The sequence below is a fragment of the Schistocerca nitens genome, chromosome 1 (genome assembly GCF_023898315.1).
Source record: "Schistocerca nitens isolate TAMUIC-IGC-003100 chromosome 1, iqSchNite1.1, whole genome shotgun sequence".
Taxonomy (NCBI): Eukaryota; Metazoa; Arthropoda; class Insecta; order Orthoptera; family Acrididae; genus Schistocerca; species Schistocerca nitens.
The window spans coordinates 754,706,279-754,722,069 of NC_064614.1; positions in this window are offsets into that span (position 1 = coordinate 754,706,279).

Genomic DNA, 15,791 nt, shown 5'->3' on the forward strand with positions numbered 1-15,791 from the left:
CGCTGCAAGTGTTGGGAGGCTATTGTTTTCCTTGCCTCTTTATTCTGATCGGTTAACATTCTTGGAACCCACCGTGCACAAACTTTTGAGTACCCCAATTGTTTAATAATCGTGATCACACTGCCTTTACTAAGAGAAATAATGCGACACACTTCATCTGCAGTCACCCGACGGTCACCACGAATGATGTCATCAACTTGCTGAATGTTGTGTGGAGTCACTGCACTCACCGGCCTGCCGCTCCGCTTTTCGTCAGTCAACGGTGTTTGCCCTTCAGCTTCCTTACAACGACGAACCCATCGTCTAACAGTGCTGACATCCACTGTCACAACACCATACACCTTCTTCAGTCTTTCATGAATGCGTATGGGCGTTTCACCTTCTGCATTCAAGAATTCAATCACACAACGCTGTCTCAAACGAACATCGATGTCGGCCATCTTACAAACTTCTGCTGTGCTGCCACCTGTTGACACAGAAAGTTACTACTGCAGTGGATTGCAGAAGAAGGTTTGAGGAATGGCGCCAAATTCAAATTTTTCACTTAACTTAATTTCTTTAAGTAGAAAAAAAATGGGAGGCATTACTTTTTGACCGACCCTCGTAAATTAAATAATATGACTAGTGCTGAAAAAAGTTTAGATTAAAACCTAAGCTTGAGCAAGAGTCCAACCGTGGCCTCGTATTACGTAGCGCGAACACTAACAAATTCTTTTTATAAAATTCGGGGCGGACGTCCCTTGACATCCGATCAAGTACATCGTCAATCCATTCACTCAATTTTTTTATTACAGAGGGCAGCTAACCCTCTGACCGAATGTGCCTTTTTTTTTACATTTTGTTCGTTATTGTTCGGTATATTAGGTCGTAGCGGACATCAAATGACATCCGTTGAAGTTCGTTCTTGATTCGTTCACTCAGCTTTTTTGTACTGTAGAGACGAGCCAGCTCTCTGACCGAACACGCTGAGCTACCGTGCCGGCTTGACCACCACCGACTCTTAACGTGCAGCATCTACTCACAGGTACATCAGTTACATAACAGACGAGTAAAATTTCTTTTGAGATTTTCTCGGAATTGCCAGAATAGTGCGCATATTATGTTGTTTTAGTGGCCTACTAAAGGTGTACAAAGTTTGAGGTAAATCTGTGACCCCAACGTCGTGGCCTCCCCCTGTTGGTAGTTCGAACGTTCGCCTCATTGACTCAATCATCAAGTCGTAGTACACCAAAGAATCAATAGATAATACTGTCACTTTCGTAGTACTCTAACGAACCAATAGATGACACTGTTAGTTTCGTAGTACTCTAAACAACAAATAGATGGCGCTGTTAGTTTTGTTACCTCAGTGACAACTATTTTCGGTACTCTGCGTCAGTAAGAGAATTAAGCGGAGCAATCTTACATATACAAATACAAACTAACACTGAATCTACTTGCCTAGGAAATACTTATTTCCTGATTTCACATTGTATATTAAAAACTTAACAAAATTGCTTTGATACTTTGGATAAACTTTATTTATATTTGACCTCTCGGCTAGAAAAAAAAACGAATTAATTGACTTTGATTTCTGGTTCGGATGGCTAATTATTACAATTTTATTTAATTTTGTTTAGGAATAAGTCTGCCTAGAAAACAGTCGAGTCCTCCTCAGTGCCCTACAATGCCTGAAAAGACTGAGCACTATGCGGCCGCAAGACTCCAGCGAAGTTCATGAGGCGAGACTTGCTGCAGCTCGAGAACATCAGGCTTTAAATCGCTCTTTGGAAACTCCTACCGAAAGTGAGGTGTAACGTAACTCTGATCGAGAGTGTCATGCGTTATCTTGCTCCTCACTACATGTTATGTAGAGGTGATCCAGCCATAGATACTTCGTGCTACCTGTGGGAAGCTAGTAAAACGTACAGTTCGTGATATTCTGAGTGTGTGTTGTCTAGTTACCAGCACAATTTGGTACATACAATTTGACCGTATATCGTTGATTTCATGATTATTTGCAGGTTCGTCTCGTTTGAGGAAGAATATGGCGAGGAAAGGAATATTCTTTTCTACGGTCACTTCCAGAGCCGACGGCCTTTCCGCAGTGGTAACACCGGTTCCCGTCAGGACTGGCACTTGAATGGGTGACAATCCGGTCTACCGAGCGCTGTTGGCAAGCGGGATGCGCTCAGCCCTTGTGAGGCAAACTGAGGAGCTGCTTGATTGAGAGGTAGCGGCTCCGGTCTCGTAATTTGACATAGGACCGGGAGAGCGGTGTTCTGACCACATGCCCCTCTATCTCCGCATCCAGTGACGCCCGTCGGCTGAGGATGACAGGGCGGCCGGTCGGTACCGTTGGGCCTTCATGGCCTGTTCGGACGGAGTTTAGTTTTAGTTTTTTGGTCACTACCAGAAACTTCCGTAAAATTCAGTCATTGATTTTCTCCGCCGTGCAGAGAGTGTGTGATGCAGTTGAAACAGGCACTTGACAAGATTAGTGAATCGGTTTCTGCACTGTTTCCAGATATTTAAAAAATTAATGTACCATGGGATTATTTCGCAGGTGTTTGACTTTTCATCAGAATTCAGCTGGTATCTCTTAAGTCCTTGTAACACAAAAATATGTTTTTTTGCAAATAACATCGTCGAAGTATTGTATAACCAAAGCCATACTATTGACTTTTATCATTTCTCAAAATTAAATAACATTTTCTTACATAAAATTCCATATTAACCACAAATGCAATAATCTGCCTCTAGGATAAATAAGGTGGTATGCATAATTCAACGAATAATAGGTTTTTTACATAAATAGAGCTTATTTTGACAACGATATACAGTGGTAGGCTACGTAATACTAAGGCTGAACTCATTCCATAAAAAATGAACTTTATTCTGGAGTGGCCTGTGAGAGGCTGAATACATTCTTCCAGACATACACTACAATCAAATTTCATTCTTTTATTTCGCTGACAGATCGTAATCGCCGTGGGAGCTGTGGTGTAGCTTCAGGCTACTTTTTGTGGTGAAAGGTCGTCGACGTGATACAGGCTTCAGTGTTCGCCAACCTTCACAAAATACTACCAACAAGTAAAAGTAAACAAACACTGTATAATATTGATGAAATAAACTCATCAGTTTAATTAACTACAGTATCACGTGCATCGTGTAGGCGGCAAGCTCTCATTGTGATACTGCGCTACTTCAGAGCTACTACAACATGGAGCGTGGGCTGAATGATATCTTAAACATCTCTGTGGTAATCAGTCCACCATTGTCTTAGCGAGGCGCACTAAGTTCCACATTCCTCCCGTTCTTTAAAATTTGTAAGTAGGCTTTCACGAGATATTTTCATAAGAAGGCAAAGAACTCCGCTCTGAATGTAGAAAGTTTTATTTATTGAAACCACGTTCGGTTTCACGCCAATTTGTGCGCATTCTCACGTGGTTTCTTTTTTTACTGGCTCAGTAAATATTGTTAAATATGTAGTAAACTAGACTTGTGTAGTATTTACTTACATAAATTGTGTCTACAACATTATTTTACGCTTCCCTGAAGCCTCTCCAAATCCTACCCATCATTTATAAGTTAAAATCCTCTAGAAGCGTTTGTCAAATTGATAAAAAGTTGATTTCCTTAAAAAACGAGTATTTTGTGCCGAGAAAATAAAATAAGCCCAACAAAGCGTACGAAAATGTGAAAATGTTTATGAGCACCAATAAAAACACACATTTTATCGGCTCGAAGCTGCCATAAGGAACACAACTATGCAAGCAGCCATGAGGTCAATTGCATTGGCGGTGGTATCCGAAAACCCGGAGAGATTGCGCTAGAGAATGTGGGACTAGTGCACCGAACGGCGAAGCATGGAAGAGGGGGAGGTTCTGTAAAAATAAATTACAATTTAAATCAGCAAGTGATATAAAACATAGACGATGTGTGGACACAGAGTTAATACCGTAATTCCCATATGATGCAGACTACTGAGGTTTATAATGGATATTATATCACACAATTTGAAAAACAGCAAAGAATTTATAAACAGTAAATGTTTATACCTCGTATATGCAGCAAAATACATTGTCAAAAAACTAGAACAAAGGGCTGCCTCTTCAGGTAACCAAAATTTCCTAAAATATTTCTATGTCTCAGTTCTGCGTGGGTGTTGAAGGTGAGCTCAGGAGGTTTTTACAATAAGATAATATTTAACGTTGTTATCTTTATTCTCCAAAAATATGATTTTCATTCAGTCGAGTATATACCTCATGTCCCGGACCGCGTAAATCCGCACTTATTGCTGATCCTGAATTCGCGCACTTGGTATGCTCCTTCAACCGAATTGAAAAACTTCTATCGCTTTGGCCTATGTATTTGACGTCACATTGCTGAAAAGAGATGTAATAGGCACCCGATAACCTATTCCGAAGCATACTTTCCATGTGTCTACATTTTTAGCCGTTGTTCATAAGAATATCATAAGCCAGAATTATGTTTTCTGAAACCAAGCATTCGCCTATTCAGCCAAAAGTAACTCCGTGCCCTCATCGCCAATAACCGATAATATGGTGTGTTTTTAATGGTGCTTATGTACATTTTCGTACGCTTTGTAGGACTCATATTGTCTTTTTTAGGGAAGTCCCTTTTTATCAGTTTGACAAACGCTTCCAGCGAGTTTTAATTTATCAGTGGCATGAAGGACGGGGAGAGGCTTCAGGACGGCGCGTAAAATAATGTTGTAGACATAATTTGTGTAAGTACCCAATGCACAGGACTACGCTACTCCATACAGGAATATTTACTAAGCCAGTGTAAAACGAAAGATTGTAAGATAGATCCTTTCTAAACCCTGTTTAGATCACCTGAGGATGCACCTAAATTGGCTTGAAACTGGTCGTGGTTTTTTAAAAAAACGTACTACAGCCAGAGCGGAGTTTTTTGGCCTTCTTAAGAAAATGTGGACATTTGGCTGCGGTTGCCCGCAGTTCAAAATAATGTCAGGGGGCTGTTTGGGTCTACAAGTTCAGTTTTTTCAGTATCTCCGTGATGCTCTCCAGTTAGTTGATCAAATCTGAGACCATTCATGATGACCTGTAGAGGGTATTTCAAAAACACTTTTACAAACTTCGAGAACACATTTCTTCCAACAAAACAAGAAAAAAGTTCACATAAACATATTGCCGAAAATTTTTCGTTTCCGATTTGTTAACGAAAGTCTAAAATTTAGGTAACTGGAAGTCATGAACACACAAACTCATAATAAACGCTCTAAATGTCCTCTTGTTTCTAAACACTCATGCACTTGTCGACTCATGGGCTGTCGCACCCTTTAAAATACGCTGTGGCGGTTTCGACTGGTTTCGCGGGCATTCATGGCACGCCGATGAAGAGTTTCTGCATCCGGATGGTTTGCTGCATGGACCAATTGCTTTAGGTGCCCCAGAGATAACGGCCCGAAAAACTGAGGTGGAGAAAACTTGCAGACAATGGAACCGGTCGTCCTCTACTAGCTCTACTATCCATCTGTGAAGCTAGACACAAAACAGAGGGGGGGGGGGGGGCACATCCTCTAGTAAGTCTTGGGGGGTGTTCTGAATAAAGTCCGTGTAGTCAGTGTTACGGCATAAAGTCAAACGCCGGCACGTCAATCGGGAACGGTAGAGAAGATATGGCAGTGAGAAGACGTCAGCCAATCCAGGACGACAACGAGACAGAGGACATAAGTGCCGCGACCGACTGGTGACGACCCAGTTGAACAGTAGCTTCAAGATTAGTGAGTTTTATAACAGCATTAAATATAGTAACTTCGCTTGTATTCTCTACGTAGCACAGGCTTGGAATTGTCTATACTGAAGAAAATTCGCTATTTCGTATGTCGCCCTTTGCTTGCGACACATCAGTAGATTGTCAAAGTTAAGTATTGCAATTTTCTTTTTGTAATAAAACTCATTAATACGATTTGTCTGAGTGTTAATCTAGCGATCTGAGTAGGCAGGCTCCCTAGACACCACAGACAGCACCTGTAAGACGTACTGAAAAAATGTATGGCCGTACCAGGTCGTCACCTAGAATTCCAGTCAACACATTAGTCTTAAACAGATGCTAATGTCTGACCTGTACTCCAGCATGAGGACTGCGATCGGACTGTATATATTAGTTGTGGAAATTTGATATTCCATCTCTTCCAAAAGTTGCCTCGTCTTGAAACGTCCCCTTTGAAAAATTATACACGAGACTATGCTTAAACTGACACACAATATTTTGTTAGCGCAACGCAATCTGACTTTCAATAATCCCTACAAAAGAATGGGCCCTGACTAACATTAAACTATACCTTTCACAAATCACTAAATCACTTACCTCACAATAATCTTCGTTTCTCCCACTACTGCAATACAGCAAGCGCCACTACTGCCAGCTAAATAAAAGATTCAAACTATGGAAGGCACTAACTACTGATAGGGATAGTTAGCAAATGAAAGATATTAATAGAGAACAAACGTTGTATTTACCTTAATAGTCATCATATATATATATATATATATATATATATATATATATATATATATATATATATATATATATATATATATATATATATAGAGCAGTTCATGACAAATTTCAAAACTCCGCCATCTCTCTCCCCACATCCACCACTGCTGGCGGCTCACCTCCAACTGCGCAACGCTACGCGCTGTTCACAGCCAGCTGCCTAACACTACAATGGCGAGTATTACAACAATGCAAAGCAGCCACAGACTGCACACAGCACAGCCAGTGATTTTCATACAGAGGTGGCGTTACCAATAAAAGAACCTAAACAGCCTACTTACATAGCCCCCATGCTACCCACAAAAAATTTTACAAATTTTTTTTGGGCACTGGCCAATACATATTTGATAAAATTTTTTTTTCACAATTACAATAACAAAGAAATCAAATGCACACACTTATTGATACAATGTTGGTCAAAAGCTAAAATTTTCTCACAGTCCATAAAGACAGTCCTGATCGTTGAATTGCAGTGTTTTTCTCAAAGACTGAGCAGTAAAAGACAATGCACACAGACGTAGTGGATTTCCATGCAGTATTGAAGTAGTGTTGTCCTCCCAACGGAAAGACAGTGCTGACTCTTGACATGCTGACAGGTAATGGGCCACAACAGAGCAAACCCACAGCAGAGTCAGTCGAAGTTTTCAAGAATATTGGTAGGTAGGTCATCACAGAGCAGACCCACTGTAGTCCTGGTAGAGATTACGGTATTGGTGGGCCACCAGAGGTGCAGTGCCACTGCAGTCCTTGTAGAAATAATGGTATTGATGGATCATCAGTAGACCCACTGTAGTCCTTGTAGAGATAATGATACTGGTGGGTCATCAAAGATGCAGACCCACTGTAGTCCTTGTAGAGATGGCCAGCATCACCATTGAAGAGTCTTGCGGATAATATAGCAAGTCCATAACCACCACTTGTGCACTCACAAAGTTTTTGAATTGTCCTGAGAACCAGCAATGCTGTTAACCAGTCCCTTGCTGAATTATTAACACACGTGCAAACACTAACAGTCCCCACTTCTCACATATTGTCCATATACTATGACCAACAGAAATGTGTGCAGTGAAATGAATGCTTACAAGTTACTTATTTTGATAAACTGGTGTCAATTACAATTTTATAACATGAGAATACAATTACAAAGGTACAAAATACATCATTAAAAACATAATATTACAGATAACATTTGTAGTAATATGGGCTTTACAAAAGAATAGAAATAGACATATACGTCAGTGTTACAGGAGTTATGACATGAGTACATACATAAAAGATCAGAATAATTATTGAAACATCGACTTCACACATGAGCATTAAAACAAAACAGAATAAATAATGTCTAAGCATCTTTACAAAGTAAATAACATATTATCAATGCAAATTATATTTGAGGATAACAGTATTCCTCATCATAGTGAATGTAACTTAGTATTAGAAGAGAAAAAAGTTCTATGAAACAGTACACAGAGACAGGAAGAAAACAAATACACAAGGGTGCACAAACACATAGGGGGATAACACAATGGAAAGGACAGGGTTCGTTTTCAGTGTAACTTTTGGTACTGCAGTATTTTGCGAACAAAACCTTTTTTGTTCTTGGAGATCTCCCTTCGTTCATCATTATTCCCAAAAAGTCCTATCTGTACCTCTTTTCTGTATTCTAACCATATTTCTTTCAAAATAAATATGGCTCATTGTACAATACTCATTTAGGCCCAAATCGTTTTCATATAACTTTCAAAGCATTCTTTCCCTATTCTCCATAGTTCGGTTCTTATTTAGTCTACCCCCTCTTAAGCTAACTTAAATCTACTGAGCTCAGATATTAAACTAAGGGACGAGGCAATGCAGCAGCACAAAACAAGTAACACAAACATCAGTGACAAAAAATACAAAAGGCGAAGCAAGCAGCATAAATTACAACTAATATAAGGCAATGAGCAGCAAACAAGAAAAATAAATGCGTAGTAAAACTGGCTTAACAGCGTAATACAAAGTCAAATTCAGTAACATTATGCCTGGCAAACAGCAGCAGAAAATTAAATAACTTCTACCTAAACATGACATAGCTAAAGCAGAAAAAATACTACACTAAAGACAACAATGCATATGAGGGAAATGTCTGTTCACATCTTAATGTCTATGTAATTAAAGTGGTGCACCACAACAACTTATTGTAAAAAAAAATATTACCATGTACTTGAAAAGAATATTATGTATGCAGTTACTGTTACTAGTCCCTTCTTATTGTTCTTTCCTTTCCAAGTGCTCCTTTTTTGAAGAATGTGGATCACAAAATTATTATTTAATAGATCTGTTGACAGAAAGTGTTCACATTAGCAAATGCATTTAATTTTATTTTATGAAACCAATGCTGCAAGACAGCTGGAAACCAGATATCAAATGAAATAAGCAACTATGTACAAAGTAAAGCATAAAATAATCATTCAGTAGTCATGAGGCATTTCATAAGTTAGAAGAAATTCTCTCAATTCTCGTAGATAGACACTTGTCCTAATCAGGTGTGCAGATGTAAGAATGTTTCCAAGTTATTATTAGCGTGTCGTATTTACGATGCTTTCTACAAAGGAATGTCAATAGCGAGGATAATGGCCTCCCTTTTTTTTTCTACCTGTGCCGCTGAAAAGGGCTCGCAATAATGGCTTTTCCTCCAGCCAACTGGCACACCTGGCCGCTCGCAACGCATTACGTCACGGTCACTTACCTTTCTTACCGACATATTTACGACAGCAGTTTCCGCTACAGTGGCAGTCTTATATAAAAAAATTCACAGGTTGAGAATTTGGTTACAAATGTGTAGAAACAAAATCCTATTGATATAACAGTGTCCAAAAAATTTTCGTCGGCATTGTGATACATTCACCCATTTACACACATTTCATAACCTTAAAGTACGATTTCTCTGTTTCCAACATCCTTTTTCACAAACCACAGTCCCTAAACACTATTCATTACTCCTTACCTTATTATACATATACATATTCGTCGATACTTCAATATTTCATCGTAACATACGTAGCATAATCAGATTCCTCATATAGCATCATCTCATTGATAATAAACATACCTCAACAACATAATACACACCGTCGCCGTAATAATATCATAAAACCTCAGTCAAATCTCAAAAACGTCGTAGCTTCCTCCAATAATTTCAAAACCTAAAAAAATTCTCTGCTCATTTCAATAGTGTCATCTACCTCAAACGTACTTTAAAAATCATGCTCCCTTACCAAATACATCATTCAAAGCTCTCATAGTATCACAATGGTTCCAAAAAAATATGAACAGTTCACTAAGTACAGAAAAAATACAATTTCATAAGTGTGAAGTTATCCAACTGTGTAATTGCGTAAGCATGAGTCTCTGATGTAGTAAAAAAAATGTTTGTCTCTCTCAGTTAAATGATCAGATAGCTGTGTAATTCTGTGTTAGAGAAATATGGTACCGATGTGTAAAGTTGTATAAGCAAATACCATATTAGCTAGGGCTCCTTGTGCTAGCCACACACATAGTACACAAAGTAGGCGTGTACCCCCCTGAGGATTAATGTAATTATACCCTCAGGTGTTACAGATTACAGCAATGGAATGAAATGTATCACGGAAAACCCTTGTATCATTGCACTTCAAATATCTTCAAAAATAAATGTTTTAAGTACAAAATTAATCACTCAAATGCGTGTCCTCTAGCGCTAAATGTGCGTCTTGCTGTAAGATAATTCTGTGGAAGTGTCGTAATTATCGTCCTCCGAAAGCTAAGTTCTGCAGAAGTCAATGTACTTACCTCACGATAGACAAAAGTGAAATGCTTTGCGTACAGATATCTTAGTTATTACGCTTATTGTTGTGATGAAGAAAGTACTGTACTGTAACGTATTGTTGTGCCACGAAAAAGGCTGTCTCATTGTTGCTATACCACAAAAGTTACTACTAAAACATGTTTTTCTTTCCAGAAGAATTCAGAAAACTGTGCAGATATAAAACAGATACACCGCAAAAGCAACATTGTAAATTGTCACTCATTAGTAGCGTCGTGATAAAAATCGTGTAGCTGTCACATAAAATAACCTCTGTGTCATCTGGTATCTCTCAGAAAGCACTTTAAATTCAGAATGTATTTTCAAATAAACCAAAATGTTGCATTAAAATCTCATTAGCAGTACTGGTAAATGTTCTAAGTATGTGAGCTTTATAGTCGTTACGTAATCATGCAACAAACAAGCAAGAATGCACACACACAATAACACTGTGTCGTCTGTTCACAATAACAATGCATTCGTAATTTCTGTTTAAATAAGTTCTCTTGGTTCTTGACTGGATATTTAACTTCAAACATTGTTGCATGTTAACAGTTTCTTAAGTCTTACAAAGCATATTAGTAATGTAAAGTGAAAAGTTATATGGCAAAGACAAAGTTAAAAAGCAGATTATCTTTCAATAAACGGTTTTACATGTGAAATGTGGTGTAAACCTTTACTCTTCCTAGTATGCAGACTTTCAACTGAAAAGCAATTGTCATGTTTTATACGTCGGTAAGGAATGCTAAATCTTTTCTCAGGGTTAGCGTCTGTGTTATTTTCCTCTAAGCCAACCAGCGCAGGTGGCTGCCTGCGGTGCGAGTCATTGTCTGTCTCTTTGTTGGCGCGCGCCGTTATTGGGATTAGGAGACCGAACTTCTACAAATTCACCTAGCCGAGAAGGCCCTGCCCTGTTTGAAGCTCGCCAGTTCTGATGCAATTCAGCTCTGTCGTTACGATCACATCGTCTGTCGTCATGTCGGTAGATTCCATAGTTTCTTTCTTGTCGATCATGTGGTGGAGAATTTCTTCCTGAATCGTAACTGCGCGCTGAACTGTTGCGTATGAAGTTATTCTGTATCCCTTGATAATAATTGTTTTGGTTCCCATATTGTCTGTTTCTCTGATTGTCTCTGTGATAGTCATTACCGCGGAGAGGTGATCTTTCCCTGTAATTGTTACTACTCTGCCAACGGTTGTCATACGGGTGGTGTCTGTTTTGGTCACGATTTGTGTTGTGAGAATAGCCTTGTCGCGTCCAGTTATTATTTCTTTCATCATGGAATTGCGACGGATATGACCTGTAATTGTTGTGTTCCTGTTTCCGCGTTCCGCGATTGTCAGTGTCAATTTCTAAATCTTGTAAGAGTCCCTGAAAAGCTTCAATGTCGTCTTTGCAACGTCCTGCCAAAATAATATGTCGTAAATTTTCAGGCAATTTGATTAAGCAAATGTGGATGAGTTCTGAGGGGTTGTATGGGTTTGACAGGTACTGATTCTTGTGCAACATGTCTTCAAAATATTTCACAAGACTGGAAAATTCAGATTGTTCGAAATGTTTCCTCATCATGATGCTATGATTTACTCGGTCTTGTGTAGCTTGAGTCCAATACGCTGAGAGGAAGGCATGATAAAATTCTCCTTCACTGTGACAGTCGTGAATGACCGATCGCATTCTTACAGCTGGTTCATTCTCTAAGTAGCCACACATAAATTCTAATCTGTGCTGTAATGACCAGTTGGGAGGAAAACAATGAGAGAATTGATGAAGCCATGCTCGTGGATGAATGTCGTTGCCAGAATTCTTAAATGTTTTAAATTTACGTGTAGTAATGAACAGCTTATAGTCAAAATCATCATGTCGGCGAGTCGCATATCGGTCATTGTTACGTCGTTTCGGCGGTTCCATTTCAAAATTCGGTGCACCTTGCCAATTTCTTTCATAATTTCCAAAGTGTCCTGTGTTATTATTTTGTGGTTGTTCCGTATTTCTAAGTCCCTCTTCCCGTATTGGAGCGCGAGTGGCTTCTGAAATACGTAATTCTTGTATTACCTGAGTCAGCTGATCTTGTACTTCCCGGATTTCTCTTTGGTGTTGCGTATTAATTTGATTCTGATTTTGTTTGAATTTCCTAATTTGTTCGCACTCTTCTGTGTCATTAAAGACTACCAGTTTTGTGTCGTTCAGATTATAATCTACCTTCGTAGATAAGTTAGTGAACTGATCCGAAAGTTCGGCTACTTTCTCCGATAGTGAACACATTTCCTCAGTGTGTTTTTCTGAACCAAGTTTCAGAGTGTCCATTTGTGTTGAAATCGAATCTACTGTGTCCTTTAAGTTTCCTTGAGTTTTTGCAAATTGCGTAACCGAATCGGTGGATGCAACTAAGTCAAATTTAGCCGACAAGGTCTCATGATTTTCATGAACAATGGTTTGCAGTTCTTTTATGGCTGCTTCGTGATTCTGTAATGCATTTTCATGCCGCGAAAAAATTGGTTGAAAATGCTCACAAATTTGTGTTTTTACGTCATTACAGACTTTTTGACATTTCGATTCAATGTTATGTAACTCAGTAGTTAAATCTTCACGTGTTTTTTCAAGTGTGGTGTCTAACTTTTGAAGCTTTTGCTGTGTTTGTCTCTGATTTTGTTCCATTGTGTCTAACTTTTGAAGATTTTGTTCCATTGTGTCTAACTTTGGAAGATTTTATCCCATTTGTTTCTGATTTTGTTCAAGCGTTGTGTCTAACTTTTGAAGATTTTGTTCCATTGTGTCTAACTTTTGTAGCCTTTGTCCCATTTGTTGTATTAATTGTAATAACAATGCACTGGTGTCTGAAACATGTTCCTCAGTGCTTTTCGGCAGTGAATTTGCACCGGCAACATTCACATTTTGACAAGCGGAAAATGTGTCTTGGCTCATTTGAGAAAACGGTGAGAACCCAAAACCTGAGTCTACAGTATTTGCAATATTGTGCTCTGTCATTCCCGATTCCTGAAGCGAGCTGTTGCCGACCGATCGATCGATAATGCTTCCCTGTTCACTACCTGTTTCACTGTCTACACCATTATTTGACGCCCGCTCCATTTCCCTATGCACAGTTACCAAATTACTACTTTGAATGTCTGTTAATTCATTACACAGCGGTGCTGATAAGCTACGCTCGTCGTCACTATTATTTCTCAGTTTACTTTGGAGCCTAGTGTTACGTTTTTCACACGCCATTATTGTCACAATATTTCACACGACAACACAGAAAAACACAGTTTGAAGAGCAAAAATAAGAGAACACATTAACATAGCATTGAAAATAATATCTAGTTAATTGCAAGCGCAGCTGCGAAATACTTGGTGCAAATTTACATGCGTGCCACACCTGTTTTACTGTACAACAATGAAAGACTGCAACTACAAAGGAAATTCTCTCTATAATTACGCGCTACCAATAAACAAAAGCTACACTAATTACACACACTACAAGAAAAAAATCAGAAGATTCCAGTGAGGTATCCTCGGCTAAGGGTCGACATATGTAACGTCCCCTTAGAACAATTATATACGACTGTGCTTAAACTGACACACAATATTTTGTTAGCGCAACGCAATCTGACTTTCAATAATCCCTACAAAAGAATGGGCCCTGACTAACATTAAACTATACCTTTCACAAATCACTAAATCACTTACCTCACAATAATCTTCGTTTCTCCCACTACTGCAATACAGCAAGCGCCACTACTGCCAGCTAAATAAAAGATTCAAACTATGGAAGGCACTAACTACTGATAGGGATAGTTAGCAAATGAAAGATATTAATAGAGAACAAACGTTGTATTTACCTTAATAGTCATCATATATATATATATATATATATATATATATATATATATATATATATATAGAGCAGTTCATGACAAATTTCAAAACTCCGCCATCTCTCTCCCCACATCCACCACTGCTGGCGGCTCACCTCCAACTGCGCAACGCTACGCGCTGTTCACAGCCAGCTGCCTAACACTACAATGGCGAGTATTACAACAATGCAAAGCAGCCACAGACTGCACACAGCACAGCCAGTGATTTTCATACAGAGGTGGCGTTACCAATAAAAGAACCTAAACAGCCTACTTACAGTCTGCAAACAAAACTGAAGAGACAGGCAACGGACTACCAGTTTATGGAGCAAACCATCGGCAAAAGTTCTCCCGTGGTGGGTTACTGGCAGTCGTAAGGCTCCTGCACACGTAGAAGATGAAACGGATTCATGTGTTGCTCGGGAAGTATCCTGTATGTTGGAGTTGGCGATGTACAATGTGCCAGGGCCACTTGTCTTGGGCTCATACCTGGCTCTTGTTAGTCAGCCTGCAGAACGTGCTCTTCCTGAGCAGACGTATGACCAATAGTCTGTGGTGTTGCGGATACATAATACCAAAGGTTGGATAACTCGTCTGTCTTCGGTCTGGAAACGCGTGACACAAATGGTTCAAATGACTCTAAGCACTATGGGACTTAACGTCTGAGGTCATCAGTCCCTTAGACTTAGAACTGCTTAAAGATAACTAACCTAAGGACATCACACACATCCATGCCCGAGGCAGGATTCGAACCTGCGACCGTAGCAGCGGCGCGGTTCCGGACTGAAGCGCCTAGAACCGTTCGGCCGCAACGGCCGGCGTCGTGACACAGCCATGCAGTCTCATGTCCATACCATTTGCGCAGCTGTACAGAAAAACCATGTCAGCCTGCTCACGAATTGAATATCTTGCCATGTTAGACCGAAAACTTTCAGTTACCTTACTACCTGTAGTATAAGTGAGTAATGGACATATTGAATACAGACGGCCGCGCTGGGTAGCCGTGCGGTCTGGGGCATCTTGCCACGGTTCGTGCGGCTCTCCCCGCCGGAGGTTCGAGTCTTCCCTGGGGCAAGGGTGTGTGTGTTGTTCTTAGTATAAGTTAGTCTAAGTTAGTTTAAGGACCGATGACCTTGGCAGTTTGGTCCCTTAGGATTTCACACATATTTGAACATTTGAATACAGACGAATGACGAATGTAAACAAGATTCCCTGGCAACACAATGATACCTAGGCTACAAACGGATGCATGGATGAGTGGAGTTATTGGGGTTGTATTTTTGAAACATCCTGGATATTTGTTCAATAATCCCCTGTTGGTCTTATTTCAAACGGGTCTCACACATCTGAACAATATTCTAGGATGCGTCGCACTAGTGTTTTTAAGTAATCTCATTTCTAGACCGAAGCACTTTCCGAGTACCTTAACAATGAGCCGAAGTCTGGCACACGCTTTATCCACGGTTGACTCTAGGTGACTGTTCCATTTCATAAAAGTAAAAAATATTACACCTAATTATTTGTTTGAGTGGGCCTAGTTCAGTTTTAATCTTTTCAACTGAAAAAAATTATGTGCGGTAAA